Genomic DNA, 13,110 nt, shown 5'->3' with positions numbered 1-13,110 from the left:
TGCTGTCTCTTACACTCTGTTACTGTCTCTTACACTATGTTACACTCTCTTACACTCTGTAACTGTCTCTTACACTCTCTTACACTCTGTTACTGTCTCCTATACTCTGTTACTGTCTCCTATACTCTGTTACTGTCTCCTATACTCTGTTACACTCTCTTACACTCTGCTGCTGTCTCTTACACTCTGTTACTGTCTCTTACACTCTCTTACACTCTCTTACACTCTCTTACACTCTCCTACTGTCTCTTACACCCTCTTACACTCTGTTACTGTCTCTTACACTCTGTTACTGTCTCTTAAACTCTGCTACTGTCTATAACACTCTCGTACACTCTGTTACTGTCTATTACACTCTGCTACTGTCTCTTACACTCTCTTACACTATGTTACACTCTGCTACAGTCTATTACACTCTGCTACTGTCTCTTACACTCTGCTATTGTCTCTTACACTCTGCTACTGTCTCTTACACTCTGCTACTGTCTATAACACTCTCTTACACTCTGTTACTGTCTATTACACTCTGCTACTGTCTCTTACACTCTCTTACACTGTTACACTCTGCTACAGTCTATTACACTCTGCTACTGTCTCTTACACTCTGCTATTGTCTCTTACACTCTCTTACACTCTGCTACTGTCTCTTACACCCTCTTACACTCTGTTACTGTCTCTTACACTCTCTTACACTCTGTTACACTCTCTTACACGCTGTTACACTCTCTTACACGCTGTTACACCCTCTTACACACTGTTACTGTCTCTTACACTCTCCTACACTCTGCTACTGTCTCTTACACTATGTTACTGTTTCTTACACTCTGCTACTGTCTCTAACACTCTGCTACTGTCTCTTTCACTCTGCTACTGTCTCTTACACTCTGCTACTATCTCTTACGCTCTGTTACTGTGTCTTACACTGTACTACACTGTCATACACTCTGTTACTGTATCTTACACTATGTTACTGTATCTTACACTATGTTACTGTCTCGTACACTCTGTTACTGTCTCTTACACTCTGTTACTGTCTCCTATACTCTGTTACTGTCTCTTACACCCTGTTACACTCTCTTACACTCTGCTACTGTCTCTTACACTCTACTACACTCTCGTACACTCTGTTACTGTCTATTACACTCTGCTACTGTCTCTTACACTCTCTTACACTCTGCTGCTGTCTATTACACTCTGCTACTGTCTCTTACACTCTGCTATTGTCTATAACACTCTGCTACTGTCTATAACACTCTCTTACACTCTGTTACTGTCTATTACACTCTGCTACTGTCTCTTACACTCTCTTACACTCTGCTGCTGTCTCTTACACTCTGTTACTGTCTCTTACACTCTGTTACACTCTCTTACACTCTCTTACACTCTGTAACTGTCTCTTACACTCTCTTACACTCTGTTACTGTATCTTACACTCTGCTATTGTCTCTTACACTCTGCAACTGTCTATAACACTCTCTTACACTCTGTTACTGTCTATTACACTCTTCTACTGTCTCTTACACTCTCTTACACTCTATTACACTCTGCTACACTCTATTACACTGTGCTATTGTCTCTTACACTCTGCTACTGTCTATAACACTCTCTTACACTCTGTTACTGTCTATTACACTCTGCTACTGTCTCTTACACTCTCTTACACTATGTTACACTCTGCTACAGTCTATTACACTCTGCTACTGTCTCTTACACTCTGCTATTGTCTCTTACACTCTGCGACTGTCTCTTCAACTCTCTTACACTCTTCTGCTGTCTCTTACACTCTGTTACTGTCTCTTACACTATGTTACACTCTCTTACACTCTGTTACTGTCTCTTACACTCTCTTACACTCTCTTACTGTCTCTTACACTCTGTTACTGTCTCTTACACTCTCCTACACTATGTTACTGTCTCTTACACTCTCTTACACTCTGTTACACTCTCTTACACTCTGTAACTGTCTCTTACACTCTCTTACACTCTGCTACTGTCTATAACACTCTCTTACACTATGTTACACTCTGCTACAGTCTATTACACTCTGCTACTGTCTCTTACACTCTGCTATTGTCTCTTACACTCTGCTACTGTCTATAACACTCTCTTACACTCTGTTACTGTCTATTACACTCTGCTACTGTCTCTTACACTCTCTTACACTCTGCTGCTGTCTATTACACTCTGCTACTGTCTCTTACACTCTGCTATTGTCTATAACACTCTGCTACTGTCTATAACACTCTCTTACACTCTGTTACTGTCTATTACACTCTGCTACTGTCTCTTACACTCTCTTACACTCTGCTGCTGTCTCTTACACTCTGTTACTGTCTCTTACACTCTGTTACACTCTCTTACACTCTCTTACACTCTGTAACTGTCTCTTACACTCTCTTACACTCTGTTACTGTCTCCTATACTCTGTTACACTTTCTTACACTCCACTACTGTCTCATATACTCTTTTACTGTCTCTTACACAGGTTTACGAGGTCTACGCGAAGAGATCCCCAAAGACGTTCACAGTATACTGAGATCATTCAGGACTATGTGATCCTAGAGGACGGTATATGCCATGTGACACTCTCTTACACTCTACTACACTCTACTACTGTCTCTTTCACTCTGCTACTGTCTCTTACACTCTGTTACTGTCTTTTACACTCTGTTACTGTCTCTTACACTCTGCTACTGTATCTTACACTCTGCTATTGTCTCTTACACTCTGCTACTGTCTATAACACTCTCTTACACTCTGTTACTGTCTATTACACTCTGCTACTGTCTCTTACACTCTCTTACACTATGTTACACTCTCTTACACTCTGCTGCTGACTCTTACACTCTGTTACTGTCTCTTACACTCTGTTACTGTCTCTTACACTCTACTACACTCTGTTACTGTCTCTTACACTCTCTTACACTCTGTTACACTCTCTTACATGCTGTTACACTCTCTTTCACTCTGTTACTGTCTCTTACACTCTCTTACACTCTGCTACTGTCTCTTACACTCTGCTACTGTCTCTTACACTCTGCTACTCTCTCTTTCACTCTGCTTCTGTCTCTTACACTCTGCTACTGTCTCTTACGCTCTGTTACTGTCTCTTACACTCTGTTACACTCTCTTACACTCTGCTGCTGTCTCTTACACTCTGCTACTGTCTCTTACACTCTTACTGTCTCTTACACTCTCTTACACTCTCCTACACTCTGCTACTGTCTCTTACACCCTCTTACACTCTGTTACTGTCTCTTACACTCTGTTACTGTCTCTTACACTCTCCTACACTATGTTACTGTCTCTTACACTCTCTTACACTCTGTTACACTCTTTTACACTCTGTAACTGTCTCTTACACTCTCTTACACTCTGCTACTGTCTATAACACTCTCTTACACTCTGTTACTGTCTATTACACTCTGCTACTGTCTCTTACACTCTCTTACACTATGTTACACTCTGCTACAGTCTATTACACTCTGCTACTGTCTCTTACACTCTGCTATTGTCTCTTACACTCTGATACTGTCTATAACACTCTCTTACACTCTGTTACTGTCTATTACACTCTGCTACTGTCTCTTACACTCTCTTACACTCTGCTGCTGTCTATTACACTCTGCTACTGTCTCTTACACTCTGCTATTGTCTATAACACTCTGCTACTGTCTATAACACTCTCTTACACTCTGTTACTGTCTATTACACTCCGCTACTGTCTCTTACACTCTCTTACACTCTGTTACACTCTGTTACAGTCTATTACACTCTGCTACTGTCTCTTACACTCTGCTATTGTCTCTTGCACTCTGCTACTGTCTATAACACTCTCTTACACTCTGTTACTGTCTATTACACTCTGCTATTGTCTCTTACACTCTCTTACACTCTGTTACACTCTGCTACAGTCTATTACACTCTGCTACTGTCTCTTAAACTCTGCTACTGTCTCTTACACTCTATTACACTCTGTTACTGTCTATTACACTCTGCTACTGTCTCTTACACTCTCTTACACTATGTTACACTCTCTAACACTCTGCTGCTGTCTCTTACACTCTGTTACTGTCTCTTACACTCCGTTACTGTCTCTTACACTCTCCTACACTCTGTTACTGTCTCTTACACTCTGTTACACTCTCTTACTGTCTCTTACACTCTGTTACACTCTCTTACACGCTGTTACACTCTCTTACACTCTGTTACTGTCTCTTACACTCTTACACTCTGCTACTGTCACTTACACTCTGCTACTGTCTCTTACACTCTGCTACTCTCTCTTTCACTTTGCTTCTGTCTCTTACACACTGCTACTGTCTCTTACGCTGTGTTACTGTCTCTTACACTCTACTACACTCTCGTATACTCTGTTACTGTCTCTTACACTCTGTTACTGTCTCGTACACTCTGTTACTGTCTCGTACACTCTGTTACTGTCTCTTACACTCTGTTACACTCTCTTACACTCTGTTACTGTCTCTTACACTCTTACACTCTGCTGCTGTCTCTTACACTCTGTTACTGTCTCTTACACTCTGTTACTGTATATTACACTCTGCTACTGTCTCTTACACTCTGCTATTGTCTCTTGCACTCTGCTACTGTCTATAACACTCTCTTACACTCTGTTACTGTCTATTACACTCTGCTATTGTCTCTTACACTTTCTTACACTCTGTTACACTCTGCTACAGTCTATTACACTCTGCTACTGTCTCTTACACTATGCTATTGTCTCTTACACTCTGCTACTGTCTCTTACACTCTATTACACTCTGTTACTGTCTATTACACTCTGCTACTATCTCTTTCACTCTCTTACACTATGTTACACACTCTTACACTCTGCTGCTGTCTCTTACACTCTGTTACTGTCTCTTACACTCTGTTACTGTCTCTTACACTCTCTTACACTCTGTTACACTCTCTTACATGCTGTTACACTCTCTTACACTCTGTTACTGTCTATTACACTCTCTTACACTCTGCTACTGTCTCTTACTCTCTGCTACTGTCTCTTACACTCTGCTACTCTCTCTTTCACTCTGCTTCTGTCTCTTACACTCTGCTACTGTCTCTTATGCTCTGTTACTGTCTCTTACACTCTGTTACACTCTCTTACACTCTGCTGCTGTCTCTTACACTCTGTTACTGTCTCTTACACTCTGTTACTGTCTCTTACACTCTCTTACACTCTCCTACACTCTGCTACTGTCTCTTACACCCTCCTACACTCTGCTACTGTCTCTTACACCCTCTTACACTCTGTTACTGTCTCTTAAACTCTGCTACTGTCTATAACACTCTCTTACACTCTGTTAATGTCTATTACACTCTGCTACTGTCTCTTACACTCTCTTACACTGTTACACTCTGCTACAGTCTATTACACTCTGCTACTGTCTCTTACACTCTGCTATTGTCTCTTACACTCTGCTACTGTCTATAACACTCTCTTACACTCTGTTACTGTCTATTACACTCTGCTACTGTCTCTTACACTCTCTTACACTCTGCTGCTGTCTATTACACTCTGCTACTGTCTCTTACACTCTGCTATTGTCTCTTACACTCTGCTACTGTCTATAACACTCTCTTACACTCTGTTACTGTCTATTACACTCTGCTACAGTCTCTTACACTCTCTTACACTATGTTACACTCTGCTCCAGTCTATTACACTCTGCTATTGTCTCTTACACTCTGCTACTGTCTATAACACTCTCTTACACTCTGTTACTGTCTATTACACTCTGCGACTGTCTCTTCAACTCTCTTACACTCTTCTGCTGTCTCTTACACTCTGTTACTGTCTCTTACACTATGTTACACTCTCTTACACTCTGTAACTGTCTCTTACACTCTCTTACACTCTGTTACTGTCTCCTATACTCTGTTACTGTCTCCTATACTCTGTTACTGTCTCCTATACTCTGTTACACTCTCTTACACTCTGCTGCTGTCTCTTACACTCTGTTACTGTCTCTTACACTCTCTTACACTCTCTTACACTCTCTTACACTCTCCTACTGTCTCTTACACCCTCTTACACTCTGTTACTGTCTCTTACACTCTGTTACTGTCTCTTAAACTCTGCTACTGTCTATAACACTCTCGTACACTCTGTTACTGTCTATTACACTCTGCTACTGTCTCTTACACTCTCTTACACTCTGCTGCTGTCTATTACACTCTGCTACTGTCTCTTACACTCTGCTATTGTCTCTTACACTCTGCTACTGTCTATAACACTCTCTTACACTCTGTTACTGTCTATTACACTCTGCTACAGTCTCTTACACTGTCTTACACTATGTTACACTCTGCTCCAGTCTATTACACTCTGCTATTGTCTCTTACACTCTGCTACTGTCTATAACACTCTCTTACACTCTGTTACTGTCTATTACACTCTGCGACTGTCTCTTCAACTCTCTTACACTCTTCTGCTGTCTCTTACACTCTGTTACTGTCTCTTACACTATGTTACACTCTCTTACACTCTGTAACTGTCTCTTACACTCTCTTACACTCTGTTACTGTCTCCTATACTCTGTTACTGTCTCCTATACTCTGTTACTGTCTCCTATACTCTGTTACACTCTCTTACACTCTGCTGCTGTCTCTTACACTCTGTTACTGTCTCTTACACTCTCTTACACTCTCTTACACTCTCTTACACTCTCTTACACTCTCCTACTGTCTCTTACACCCTCTTACACTCTGTTACTGTCTCTTACACTCTGTTACTGTCTCTTAAACTCTGCTACTGTCTATAACACTCTCGTACACTCTGTTACTGTCTATTACACTCTGCTACTGTCTCTTACACTCTCTTACACTATGTTACACTCTGCTACAGTCTATTACACTCTGCTACTGTCTCTTACACTCTGCTATTGTCTCTTACACTCTGCTACTGTCTCTTACACTCTGCTACTGTCTATAACACTCTCTTACACTCTGTTACTGTCTATTACACTCTGCTACTGTCTCTTACACTCTCTTACACTGTTACACTCTGCTACAGTCTATTACACTCTGCTACTGTCTCTTACACTCTGCTATTGTCTCTTACACTCTCTTACACTCTGCTACTGTCTCTTACACCCTCTTACACTCTGTTACTGTCTCTTACACTCTCTTACACTCTGTTACACTCTCTTACACGCTGTTACACTCTCTTACACGCTGTTACACCCTCTTACACACTGTTACTGTCTCTTACACTCTCCTACACTCTGCTACTGTCTCTTACACTCTGTTACTGTTTCTTACACTCTGCTACTGTCTCTAACACTCTGCTACTGTCTCTTTCACTCTGCTACTGTCTCTTACACTCTGCTACTATCTCTTACGCTCTGTTACTGTGTCTTACACTGTACTACACTGTCATACACTCTGTTACTGTATCTTACACTATGTTACTGTATCTTACACTATGTTACTGTCTCGTACACTCTGTTACTGTCTCTTACACTCTGTTACTGTCTCCTATACTCTGTTACTGTCTCTTACACCCTGTTACACTCTCTTACACTCTGCTACTGTCTCTTACACTCTACTACACTCTCGTACACTCTGTTACTGTCTATTACACTCTCTTACACTCTGCTGCTGTCTCTTACACTCTGTTACTGTCTCTTACACTCTGTTACTGTCTCTTACACTCCTATCTCTTACACTCTACTACACTCTACTACTGTCTCTTTCACTCTGCTACTGTCTCTTTCACTCTGTTACTGTCTCTTACACTCTGTTACTGTCTCTTACACTCTGCTACTGTCTATAACACTCTCTTACACTATGTTACACTCTGCTACTGTCTCTTACACTCTGTTATTGTCTCTTACACTCTGCTACTGTCTCTTACACTCTATTACACTCTGTTACTGTCTATTACACTCTGCTACTGTCTCTTACACTCTCTTACACTATGTTACACTCTCTTACACTCTGCTGCTGTCTCTTACACTCTGTTACTGTCTCTTACACTCTGTTACTGTCTCTTACACTCTCCTACACTCTGTTACTGTCTCTTACACTCTCTTACACTCTCTTACTGTCTCTTACACTCTGTTACACTCTCTTACACGCTGTTACACTCTCTTACACTCTGTTACTGTCTCTTACACTCTCTTACACTCTGCTACTGTCTCTTACACTCTGCTACTGTCTATTACACTCTGCTACTCTCTCTTTCACTTTGCTTCTGTCTCTTACACACTGCTACTGTCTCTTACGCTCTGTTACTGTCTCTTACACTCTACTACACTCTCGTATACTCTGTTACTGTCTCTTACACTCTGTTACTGTCTCGTACACTCTGTTACTGTCTCGTACACTCTGTTACTGTCTCGTACACTCTGTTACTGTCTCTTACACTCTGTTACACTCTCTTACACTCTGTTACTGTCTCTTACACTCTGTTACTGTATATTACACTCTGCTACTGTCTCTTGCACTCTGCTATTGTCTCTTGCACTCTGCTACTGTCTATAACACTCTCTTACACTCTGTTACTGTCTATTACACTCTGCTATTGTCTCTTACACTCTCTTACACTCTGTTACACTCTGCTACAGTCTATTACACTCTGCTACTGTCTCTTACACTCTGCTATTGTCTCTTACACTCTGCTACTGTCTCTTACACTCTATTACACTCTGTTACTGTCTATTACACTCTGCTACTATCTCTTTCACTCTCTTACACTATGTTACACACTCTTACACTCTGCTGCTGTCTCTTACACTCTGTTACTGTCTCTTACACTCTGTTACTGTCTCTTACACTCTCTTACACTCTGTTACACTCTCTTACATGCTGTTACACTCTCTTACACTCTGTTACTGTCTATTACACTCTCTTACACTCTGCTACTGTCTCTTACTCTCTGCTACTGTCTCTTACACTCTGCTACTCTCTCTTTCACTCTGCTTCTGTCTCTTACACTCTGCTACTGTCTCTTATGCTCTGTTACTGTCTCTTACACTCTGTTACTGTCTCTTACACTCCTATCTCTTACACTCTACTACACTCTACTACTGTCTCTTTCACTCTGCTACTGTCTCTTTCACTCTGTTACTGTCTCTTACACTCTGTTACTGTCTCTTACACTCTGCTACTGTCTATAACACTCTTTTACACTATGTTACACTCTGCTACTGTCTCTTACACTCTGTTATTGTCTCTTACACTCTGCTACTGTCTCTTACACTCTATTACACTCTGTTACTGTCTATTACACTCTGCTACTGTCTCTTACACTCTCTTACACTATGTTACACTCTCTTACACTCTGCTGCTGTCTCTTACACTCTGTTACTGTCTCTTACACTCTGTTACTGTCTCTTACACTCTCCTACACTCTGTTACTGTCTCTTACACTCTCTTACACTCTCTTACTGTCTCTTACACTCTGTTACACTCTCTTACACGCTGTTACACTCTCTTACACTCTGTTACTGTCTCTTACACTCTCTTACACTCTGCTACTGTCTCTTACACTCTGCTACTGTCTATTACACTCTGCTACTCTCTCTTTCACTTTGCTTCTGTCTCTTACACACTGCTACTGTCTCTTACGCTCTGTTACTGTCTCTTACACTCTACTACACTCTCGTATACTCTGTTACTGTCTCTTACACTCTGTTACTGTCTCGTACACTCTGTTACTGTCTCGTACACTCTGTTACTGTCTCGTACACTCTGTTACTGTCTCTTACACTCTGTTACACTCTCTTACACTCTGTTACTGTCTCTTACACTCTGTTACTGTATATTACACTCTGCTACTGTCTCTTGCACTCTGCTATTGTCTCTTGCACTCTGCTACTGTCTATAACACTCTCTTACACTCTGTTACTGTCTATTACACTCTGCTATTGTCTCTTACACTCTCTTACACTCTGTTACACTCTGCTACAGTCTATTACACTCTGCTACTGTCTCTTACACTCTGCTATTGTCTCTTACACTCTGCTACTGTCTCTTACACTCTATTACACTCTGTTACTGTCTATTACACTCTGCTACTATCTCTTTCACTCTCTTACACTATGTTACACACTCTTACACTCTGCTGCTGTCTCTTACACTCTGTTACTGTCTCTTACACTCTGTTACTGTCTCTTACACTCTCTTACACTCTGTTACACTCTCTTACATGCTGTTACACTCTCTTACACTCTGTTACTGTCTATTACACTCTCTTACACTCTGCTACTGTCTCTTACTCTCTGCTACTGTCTCTTACACTCTGCTACTCTCTCTTTCACTCTGCTTCTGTCTCTTACACTCTGCTACTGTCTCTTATGCTCTGTTACTGTCTCTTACACTCTGTTACACTCTCTTACACTCTGCTGCTGTCTCTTACACTCTGTTACTGTCTCTTACACTCTGTTACTGTCTCTTACACTATCTTACACTCTGCTACACTCTGCTACTGTCTCTTACACCCTCTTACACTCTGTTACTGTCTCTTACACTCTGTTACTGTCTCTTAAACTCTGCTACTGTCTATAACACTCTCTTACACTCTGTTAATGTCTATTACACTCTGCTACTGTCTCTTACACTCTCTTACACTGTTACACTCTGCTACAGTCTATTACACTCTGCTACTGTCTCTTACACTCTGCTATTGTCTCTTACACTCTGCTACTGTCTATAACACTCTCTTACACTCTGTTACTGTCTATTACACTCTGCTACTGTCTCTTACACTCTCTTACACTCTGCTGCTGTCTATTACACTCTGCTACTGTCTCTTACACTCTGCTATTGTCTCTTACACTATGTTACACTCTCTTACACTCTGTAACTGTCTCTTACACTCTCTTACACTCTGTTACTGTCTCCTATACTCTGTTACTGTCTCCTATACTCTGTTACACTCTCTTACACTCTGCTGCTTTCTCTTACACTCTGTTACTGTCTCTTACACTCTGTTACTGTCTCTTACACTCTCCTACACTCTCCTACACTCTTCTACTGTCTCTTACACCCCCTTACACTCTGTTACTGTCTCTTACACTCCCTTACACTCTGTTACACTCTCTTACATGCTGTTACACTCTCTTACACGCTGTTACACCCTCTTACACACTGTTACTGTCTCTTACACTCTCTTACACTCTGCTACTATCTCTTACACTCTGTTACTGTCTCTTACACTCTGCTACTGTCTCTTACACTCTACTACTGTCTCTTTCACTCTGCTACTGTCTCTTACACTCTGCTACTATCTCTTACGCTCTGTTACTGTCTCTTACACTCTACTACACTCTCATACACTCTGTTACTGTATCTTACACTCTGTTACTGTCTCTTACACTCTGTTACTGTCTCTTACACTCTGCTATTGTCTCTTACACTCTGCTACTGTCTATAACACTGTCTTACACTCTGTTACTGTCTATTACACTCTGCTACTGTCTCTTTCACTCTCTTACACTATGTTACACTCTCTTACACTCTGTTACTGTCTCTTACACTCTGTTACTGTCTCTTACACTCTCCTACACTCTGTTACTGTCTCCTACACTCTCTTACACTCTGTTACACTCTCTTACACGCTGTTACACTCTATTACACTCTGTTAATTTCTCTTACACTCTCTTACACTCTGCTACTGTCTCTTACACTCTGCTACTCTCTCTTTCACTCTGTTTCTGTCTCTTACACTCTGCTTCTGTCTCTTATGCTCTGTTACTGTCTCTTATGCTCTGTTACTGTCTCTTACACTCTACTACACTCTTGTACACTCTGTTACTGTCTCTTAAACTCTGTTACACTCTCTTACACTCTGTTACTGTCTCTTACACTCTGCTGCTGTCTCTTACACTCTGTTACTGTCTCTTACACTCTCTTACACTCTCCTACACTCTGCTACTGTCTCTTACACCCTCTTACACTCTTACTGTCTCTTACACTCTGTTACTGTCTCTTAAACTCTGCTACTGTCTATAACACTCTCTTACACTCTATTACTGTCTATTACACTCTGCTACTGTCTCTTACACTCTCTTACACTATTTTACACTCTGCTACTGTCTCTTACACTCTGCTACTGTCTCTTACACTCTGCTATTGTCCCTTACACTCTGCTACTGTCTATAACACTCTCTTACACTCTCTTACTGTCTCTTACACTCTGTTACTGTCTCTTACACTCTCCTACACTATGTTACTGTCTCTTACACTCTCTTACACTCTGTTACACTCTCTTACACTCTGTAACTGTCTCTTACACTCTCTTACACTCTGCTACTGTCTATAACACTCTCTTACACTATGTTACACTCTGCTACAGTCTATTACACTCTGCTACTGTCTCTTACACTCTGCTATTGTCTCTTACACTCTGCTACTGTCTATAACACTCTCTTACACTCTGTTACTGTCTATTACACTCTGCTACTGTCTCTTACACTCTCTTACACTCTGCTGCTGTCTATTACACTCTGCTACTGTCTCTTACACTCTGCTATTGTCTCTTACACTCTGCTACTGTCTATAACACTCTCTTACACTCTGTTACTGTCTATTACACTCTGCTACAGTCTCTTACACTGTCTTACACTATGTTACACTCTGCTCCAGTCTATTACACTCTGCTATTGTCTCTTACACTCTGCTACTGTCTATAACACTCTCTTACACTCTGTTACTGTCTATTACACTCTGCGACTGTCTCTTCAACTCTCTTACACTCTTCTGCTGTCTCTTACACTCTGTTACTGTCTCTTACACTATGTTACACTCTCTTACACTCTGTAACTGTCTCTTACACTCTCTTACACTCTGTTACTGTCTCCTATACTCTGTTACTGTCTCCTATACTCTGTTACACTCTCTTACACTCTGCTGCTGTCTCTTACACTCTGTTACTGTCTCTTACACTCTGTTACTGTCTCTTACACTCTTACACTCTCTTACACTCTCTTACACTCTCCTACTGTCTCTTACACCCTCTTACACTCTGTTACTGTCTCTTACACTCTGTTACTGTCTCTTAAACTCTGCTACTGTCTATAACACTCTCGTACACTCTGTTACTGTCTATTACACTCTGCTACTGTCTCTTACACTCTCTTACAC

The sequence above is a fragment of the Sceloporus occidentalis genome, unplaced genomic scaffold (genome assembly GCF_023333645.1).
Source record: "Sceloporus occidentalis isolate IW3139 unplaced genomic scaffold, rSceOcc1.0.p SCAF_98, whole genome shotgun sequence".
Lineage (NCBI taxonomy): Eukaryota > Metazoa > Chordata > Lepidosauria > Squamata > Phrynosomatidae > Sceloporus > Sceloporus occidentalis.
This window is presented reverse-complemented; position numbering follows the sequence as displayed.